Source organism: Olea europaea, unplaced genomic scaffold (assembly GCF_002742605.1).
Source record: "Olea europaea var. sylvestris unplaced genomic scaffold, O_europaea_v1 scaffold956, whole genome shotgun sequence".
Classification (NCBI taxonomy): domain Eukaryota; kingdom Viridiplantae; phylum Streptophyta; class Magnoliopsida; order Lamiales; family Oleaceae; genus Olea; species Olea europaea.
The window spans coordinates 168,411-177,582 of NW_019268057.1; the positions used below are offsets into that span (position 1 = coordinate 168,411).

The 9,172-nt window shown below is 32.9% G+C and overlaps 1 long non-coding RNA gene across 1 annotated transcript; it reads right to left on the reverse strand.

Annotated features, from left to right (window-relative positions):
* Nucleotides 1–3,223: 3,223 nt before the first annotated feature.
* Nucleotides 3,224–8,126, reverse strand: LOC111392656. Its single transcript, XR_002702295.1, has 3 exons — nucleotides 7,955–8,126; nucleotides 6,566–6,676; nucleotides 3,224–5,586 (listed from the first exon to the last, which is right to left on the reverse strand). It is a non-coding gene; the product is annotated as an uncharacterized LOC111392656 (long non-coding RNA).
* Nucleotides 8,127–9,172: the final 1,046 nt, after the last annotated feature.

The following is a 9,172-nucleotide window of genomic DNA, read 5'->3' on the forward strand; positions in this document are numbered from 1 at the left end:
ATTACTCCATCTAACTTAAGAATCAATATTAACAAGAGGTTGAAAAATTATTTACTTTCAAAGTATTGCAAATTAATTACCTGATATATTTATAAATATAAGAAAAGTGACAAAGTTATATATACCAACTGATAACACTCCAGCAAATATTAATGTTTTTGTAGAACAATCTACAGTAATAAATAAATCTCAAATATGTCAAAAAACATGTTTGATCAATTAGTGTCAAAGACTCATTACCTCGAAAGTGAAAAATACAAGAGAAAATCCAATTAAAATTTTAGAAGAAATAATATTGGAAAAGATTAATATATCAAATAGTAATAATATAATTCATACAGAAAAAAAATGTTCGAAAATAATAAGATTTCAATTAATTATTTTTTACCTCATAAATTATGGAAACTAAATATATTATATAGATAATGTTTTCACCTTTTATATAGCTCTTGAAATTTTGCAAAATAAGGTCTTGGACCACTCTCTCTTAAAGACTGTCAACATGGAAACTATTGACCTAAATGAAAAGAAGCAATAGACATTGAGTTAAATTTCTGAGCGAAATGAAAAGTGTTTGGATCTAGAATTTAAACTCGTGAAAATTTAATACAAATGGATTTTTATAAGGAATAAAACAATGAAATTATAAAATATAAATTCCATATCGCAGCTCAATATTTCTCATAAAAACCTGAATAAATTATTAAGAAACATATTCTCCCGTAACGATTACTATCGCTTTTAGATTTTTAATTAGACCCCGTTTGATTAGATGAATTTTCCATGGAAAATGGAAAAAAAAATTTCCGCTTTCCAACTTTTTGCATGTTTGTTTGGTAAAATTTTCCTGGCAATTAGTTTTCCCCATTCATCCTCATATGACTAGGTTTTCCACCTTTTCGAGTAATTACAATTCCCATGAGTTAGGTGTGAAAATGGGTTTTCCACCTTTAAAAAAATATATATATATATTAATTTTTTTTACAACGGAAAAAAATTATTTCCACAATTATAACAAATTTTATCCTTTTAATTGACAATTTTCATAAAAAAAACAAAGTCAAACGAACACCAAAAGATCCGAAATCTCAAACACTTTTTCGGTGAAAAATTATATCAATCAAACACATTTAACTGACAATTCTCAGTAAACAAGTTCTAGATAATTTAATTCTCTAAAATTCATTTTCTTTCCACCTAAATTTCATTCTTGCAATCAAACGGACATTTAATTTTAATCGTCTCATTAAGGCTTGATATGTACATAGTGGTGTCAACAAGCCAGACAGATGATGCAAATGATGATATAATTAGTGAAAAAATATTATGCATTGTCCCATCACTATAAGAGGTATTGGGTGCCGTGATACGGAATATTTGACAAAGGTAAGAAGCAACTGCAACTTGTATAGCAAAATTTGGGTGTTTTATAAGCTCATTTGAAACCAAAGTAGTGATAGTGTAGAAAGAGATGTTAGCATGGAGACATCAGTTGATTGGTCCACCTGTGAGAATAAATAATCAGTATGTTCGAGTAAAAATAGGAGTTCATCAAAAGCAACGGAGGTCGAAAATGTTTGTTCTCGTTTGTCGACAATTGGACTCCTAACTTTCAATATCCACGTCAAAAAAAAAATTATTGCTTGAAAATAAAGCAACTACGAATGAAAAGCTAAATTTTCTGTTTTAATTAACAGGTCAAAACACCAAAATAAAAGTATATAACCAACATAAAAGAAATCGATACCTTACAAGAGTCAAAATAGTCATACAGTGTCCCAATCATGATTTTCAAGCTGGCACAGCTATGGTGGAAGATTGACAATTGATTTATCAGAATGACTGTGTTAATCAACATCAAGAAGAAAAAGATCATGTGCAAATATTTGCTCGAAAATCATTTTTTTAATCACTCCTTTTTTTCTTTTTTTTTTGGGTAAATCAAACTATAAATTGCCGACTAAGACAGAAATAAAAAACAGAGGCCAGAACAGATGGATGACTTGTGATGGGTTAATGTGTGTAAAGGATGTGCGGTTGATGGCAATGGGGCTGGATTTGTACATATGGGTGATTGGCGAGGTGAAACCGTAGGGTTTTGCAGTGTTTGGGTTGGTTGAGATGTTGACGGTGCTGGGTATTTGCAAAGGTTATGGTGGTTTAACCATTCAACTGTAGCGTTACAGGCATTGGCAACTAATAAAGATGGTGTGACGAGGACGCTGTCGATCGACGTATGATGGTGGCATGTGAGAGGCAAAGGAAGATGCGTGGTGGTTGTTGGGTGTTGAATGGCAGGATCAATGAAATGAGTTGTGTGAATGGTTGGGAAGTTTAAGGACCGTAGACTATGTGCTTTGGACAGAGTGGCGTTGTCGTTGATGAGATGGATGTTGGCGGGAGAAGGTGGTAGGGTTTAGAAGATATGAAGATGGTGGGTATGGGCCGGGTTTTGGGTAGAAACTAGGCATTGGGTAGGTTTTTTTAGTAATGGGCTTATTTGGGTTATGTCTGTTGATGGGCCTCGGGTTATGAGATGATATATTGAACTGGTGGTAGTTTAGGTAGTTTAATGGGCTCTCAGGATATGGGCTGGCGGTAACTGGGGTTCTGTAATATATATAGGGTTGGTTGATAGATATGGCGAGTATGGGCTTTATGTTTGGAGTCTGTATTGGGGATTTATTAAACAGCACCGTAAGTGATGTACCGGTCACTCGGTGACGGCAACTCGGCAAGTTGAACTTTTTTTTAATGAAACTAGAAAAAACAGAAACTAAACTAAATAATGAAGAAGCTGCTACCTTTTATTTTTTTTTTTTTATTATTATTGTTTTTAACAAACTAAAAAATGCAAAATTCTTGGTGCTGATACAAATTCTTGAATTGTGTGCTGTTCTAAGGGTTTTTAATTTTTTTGTATAAAGGTGTTTTGGGTTCTGGATTGGCTGTAGAAGGTGATGGCAAATGAATTGGATGGAAGCAATTGGGGAACTTTTGGATTTGAGAACAAAGTGTTAGGTCAAAGGAAAACGAATTGCTCTAATGCCAAATTGATGTCAAATGCAAGAGGAGAATTGTAGAAGAGGAAAGGGGACAGAAGAAGAGAAAAGAGAGGGAAGAATGGAGGGGGGGGGGGGGGGGGGGGGGGGGGGGGAAAAAATTAAGGGAAAAAAAAAACCAAAAAAAAAAAAAAAAACAAATAAAGGAAGAAGAAGCAGATGCTCACAAGTCTATATGATAATTTCTTCACTAAATGAGGAATTTATGCTTAAATTCGAACATGTCAAGTGTCCGACTACGGCCAGAATGTAAAAAACGAAGGAAATTATTGATATGAGCACATCCAATGGCAGAAGCATTAGAGACAAGTCCACGAGTGTTCAAAGATTTCAGTGTCTAAAAAAGACTCGTTGTCTTGTTCAAAGCCATTGCCCTCCAAATGCACGTAACATAACCTAAAAACATTACTTGCACACTCCTTTAGGCACTTGCTCCAAACTAAGTTGTTTACGTCACCTGGCAACTGGACTCTGGTCATGACTTGTGCAAGTAAATTTAATATTATTAACTCCTTTTTCCCATTTTCTTGACTTGAACAGAAGAACATAAAATTCAGGAAAAGCATCCACCAAAGAATGTATACACATATAAAATGTCTTCTGAAAATAAGCTATAGCAGCATAGAAAGAAACGTTTACGTGATTACTGCAGGTAATTCCAAACACAAAGTCTCAAGACCGCCATCAACCTCTCTGTCCACCGTTACTACCTGTTTCTTAATTTTCAGGAAAATGTAAGTTTAGATAGAAAGTAGAACAAATGCACATGGACTGTAACCAAGGAAAAGGGGATCTTTCAAACACCATGAAAGAGCAGACTTCAGCTGGCTCCATGAAAAACAAATGAAGATGGTAGAGCATGAGTGACAAGCTTCAACTGACGTTTGGATTATGAGATTTGTAGTGAATGACAACAGTGATAACAGAATTTTGTCAAAGAAATTACTAGTAACATAACTACTTGAATAATTCTATCAATGCTGTTCATGTTTAAGATTTGCATGTATTTGTTTGCCGCACCAGAACTTTCGAAAGTACACAACTGACAAGACATATAAAGAACATATAAATTTATGTGTGGAATCAGAGAGGAGCACAAGGGTAAGAGAAGCTGTAAATAATATGAACAAGGCAACCAAAATTGCAGATCAACATTGCTTTCCCTGATTTAAGAATTCAATGAAAAGACGGAAATTTTTAGTGCTAAACTTCTTTATCTTTGGAAGGGTCAAAGGATTTCATCTCTTCCCCTCTGCTCAATTTTCAGGACACTAATGTGCAAGAAAGTAGGCCTAGGCGTCAGATGGTGTCAGTCCGGGTATTTTAATACCTAGAACTACCTCTTACACTTTGAGTATTTCATAAATAAAATTATTTGGGTCCGTTTAATAACTGGACCTGAACCTCCAATTATGGTTTGGTTTTGATTCGAGAGATTTGACTCCTGTTAAAATACTTGCCCCTACAAGAAAGTGATTACATGCCATATGATATGATCAAACAAATAAAACCTTAAATTCTCGAGAAGGGTAAAAATGTGTTGATGATGCTAAATAACAATTATAATCTACTTCTATTTATAATTGTGTAACTTTACCATGCAAAAGTCAGTAGACAGAATATAGAAAGACGGTCATGATGGATTCACAAGGCCACCAAGTTAAACAAGAGCGTAATCATAGAGGCTAGTCAAATACATATTTTAGCCACTCAACAGTTGAATGATAAGATCTATATCACTGCAAGGACGCCACAAAAATTATCTAGCAGGAATTTAAGAATAAAGAAAATTTTGAGACAGAGTTAGAGAGTGCACACAATTACTTTTACATATTTCCTTACTACAATCAGAGCAGCCATTCATATTTCATTTTCTTCCAAGCTTTAGAAAGAAGTCAAGTTACAAAATCTCATTCTTATGCTGTTTTCCCAATACAAAAGAAAGGATAAGCTGCTCCTTGGTTCAAGTTTGGAAAAAATTTATCTGACAAGCAATCCATTTTGTTTAAAACCCAAATTAATACATACTATTTGATTGACTTATTCCCCATGTTGTATTTTGATTCTTCCTTGTTTACAGCCGGACTCAGTGACTCTTATTACTAGATGGCAGTCAAAAGGGGAAATAAAGATCACAACCAAAAATGACCAGAAAAATGAATTAGCTCAAAGAGAGGGTACACGAGGGAAAAAGAGGAAGAAATTAGCACTAACTGTAAATTTTAAAAGGGTTCAACAACATAGTAATTCAGATCAGCAACAAGTAACTTGTGTTAATATTATACTAATACCTATTGACAGAAAGATAGGCTTCATCAGTCCAAAAATTTTCAGAATCAAGAAAAATCAACATTTTAATACATGTATTCATCACATTATTACTTCTGAGAAAAAGATGAATTTCATCTAATATTATATAAAGCTTGAGGACTGCAATGCTAACCTTGGAGGCAAAGGTCCCTTGAGGCCATTTGAGAAGCCCAGCAACCATTTGGCCTGTCTGGTTGCAGTCATTGTCAATTGCCTGAACAAAATTTGAACATCAGAAACAGTGATCAGGCAGATATTGGTAACAAGAAGGTAGTTCGATTCAAAATTCTTTAAGAGGTAAAGAGATATAATTCAAAGAACTCTATAATACACTAATTATAGAACGGAGAATTTTCTAACTAGTAAAACAGCAAAATATTTATAACCAAGAGCATCCATTATCAAACGCCATGACAATGCAGTAGCAGTTACTGAAACTTCAAAAATCATTGATATAGTGATTTAATTGATATAGTGATTTAATTAAGGAATGGCACAGTAAGTGAATACATTCTTTACGTTTTTCAATGTCAGTTTTTCAAAAATCAACCCTTGCAAGAAAAATTATTATCTAATATCATAATGGACAAATAACCATTTTATTTCTACATAGCTACATCCAATGCAACAACAAAATGAGGGTCAAAGATTGATGTTAACTACACCAATTATATTATTGGGCAGATGAATGGACCTACATCCTCTGATGCTCGGATTCTTCGAAATGGTTGAAGTACTCGTGTCGGATACGACACGACATGTGTATGGGTATGGGATATATATCGAATCCTCCAAATTTCAACCGAACACTTCGCTCTTTTTTGCTTTTTTTTTTCTACTCTCTATAAACCTAGCGCTATCTCCGAGAGGGGGGAGAAAGGCTCTCCTTTTTTTCATTCTTTCCTCTCTGCATTTGCAGTTTAGAGTTTTGTTTGTATAAAATGAAAATAGGTTCCATACAATACTATTTAGTGCTCACTAAATTCAAATTGCAATCAAGTTCCTCATTTTCTATTTTATATAACATTTAGTACTTAACTTCTCATAATTGAAAACTAAATCTCAAGATTCTATTTTATAAGTCTTAATCCCTTATTTAATACTATTTCCTTCTTTGTGAACAATTGATTCTGGTCTATTCAAAATAACATCTTTAGTAAAAAAATTGAAGTTTCAAATATGTATCCACGTACCCGTGTCCAAAATTTAGACTCTTTTTAGCCATGTCTCCGTATCCTACATTTAAAAAAATAAAAGATCCGACACTTAGATACGTATCCGTACCCGAGTCCAAGCATCATAGCCTGCATCAAAAAAGTCTAAGATGGTTAATCTGGAGCAGTTACCATCCTTACAAATAAATGTAAAAGCAATTTCATTTCTAAACTTTCCATTGAGCAGGCTAAAAGTTATATGCAGTCTCAAAAAAATGTGTCCAAAAGTTAATGGTCTCTATTACACCGTTATTGCTATAACATCCACTTTGAGATGTCTCAAATAACAAATAGCTCCATTTCAAAATGTTTATCAAGAATTTCCTACATTGCAAATGGTCTGAGTGTATTCTAGCAGATAAACACAAGACATAACGGAAGATTCTATGAAACCTTTCATTCTAGACATAAATGTTTTCCTAATCACTCTCTCCGAAGTTTTACTTGATGACTCGCTAAATAAATACGAGGATAATTTGCACAATTCCAAATTCTCACGCTTTTCTAAAAAGGAACTAGTATAAGATTTTTCCTCTGAAACAGGAGCGCATTATCTACAAGATTTTAAAAAAGAGGAAAAAAATTATCATTTTAGTATCTTTATCAGGATACACGGAGATGCACGTTAAAAAAAGGAAAATACAAAAAGGAAGCGTTGACCACTGATACTCCGCAATAATGACCAATGAACTTCGAATAAGAACGATCAATCTAATTTATTACTAAAATGTATGTATATATAATATTAGTAGACCGTAGCACTCAAATTGAGACAAACCACCATAAAACTTGTATGTTTTATTTTTCATCTCATTCATTATTGCCATCGAAAATGGAATTAGGCTTATTCCCTAACATCCTATTGCTTGGAATAATTAAAGAAATGTGTCTATGTTTTCTTTTTTGAGTTCATCCAATTTTCTTGCACATACCTTTCCCAAAAATAAGCTTACCTAGAAAATGTAAACAAATAAAGAAAAATGACATCGTAAATAGCAAGAATGCAGGCCAAGAGCAAGGCACAAGCACAACATATTTTTCAAAATTGTATGAAAACTTTATGCTTCAAGATTTGCACCTTGCCTCAGCATTACTATATTCTTAAATTAGCAACTTAAATCCATTTCATTTCTTTAAATTCGCCATGTACATAATAATCCCACTTCACATAAAGGTGCTATATTCAAATGAAAATATATAAAGAAAATAAGCATTTATCAATCAAATTTCACATAAAACTCAATATGAATGCACCCAAGGGAAAAAAAAGGTCTTTTGAATGTACAAAACGGTAATGGAAGTAATTTCAACCATTGCATAGCATAATTCTCCACAATACGAAATAAAAAAAAAAATTGTAAAATTTACCTATTTTCCAAGTAGAACTAGAAGAAGACCAGGCTTTTCAAATTCAACAAGAGCTTTAAGAATCTTCGCAATGGAAAGCGGGTACAAACTTCCCGGATTATCCACGTGGATGGCCCGGTCCGCCCCCATTGCAAGCCCGGTCCGGAGAGTGTCAGCACACTGGACACAACCTCGGAGGATACGTCGCATTGAATCTAATTTTTAATTCAAATTTTACGCTTGCACATCAATAATTGGATAATTACTACATCATATTATGTACACCATTATATGTAATAATTATGTACAAGTAGAACCAAAATTATAAAAATAAAAGGAAGTTTAATTATTTAAAAGTGTCAAAAGACTTCTTTAACCTTAACTTGTAAAATAAAAATGAAAAAGAAATTGGAATTTTTTTTCTAAATTTGTTGAAGCCCGTGACTTGAACCTTGGATGACAAGAAAATATTTTAATTTCCCGACCTGACTACTTTATTCGGAGTGCATCTTCTAGTGCTATTTCGCCAAACGGGTTCATAGACATCTTCACATTGGAGGTCTCTACTCCAGAGATTAAAATTATACAATTGAAGATATAATGGTGTCCATAATTATAGGTCGATCTAATTTTTAATTCAAATTTTACGATTGCACATCAACAATTGGATAATTGCTACATCATATTATGTACACCATTATATGTAATAATTATGTACAAGTAGAACCAAAATTATAAAAATAAAAGGAAGTTTAATTATTTAAAAGTGTCAAAAGACTTCTTTAACCTTAACTTGTAAAATAATAATGAAAAAGAAATTGGAATTTTTTTTCTAAATTTGTTGAAGCCCGTGACTTGAACCTTGGATGACAAGAAAATATTTTAATTTCACAACCATTATGGCAAATGACGATCTTTTGTTTTTTGTGAGAAAAATAAAATATTACATTTCAAAAAATTGTTTCATTTTCACTTCAAAAATAAAATTTAATTAAAATTAAAATTTAACAATAACACATTGGTTGGACCATTGACTCGGTGGTTTTTTTCGAGTCGATCATCAAGTTGGCTCTAATAAATATGTATTCATGTTCTAACAGCATTCTTTTTCTTTAAATTCAAAAAATGTTCTTCTTCAAAATCATCTTCTCTTTAGAATTCGAACTTTTTTTTTTTAAGTTTAAGGCCATCTCTTCTTCATAATTGATCTCCGGTGCACCCAATTTTTAACATTATCCA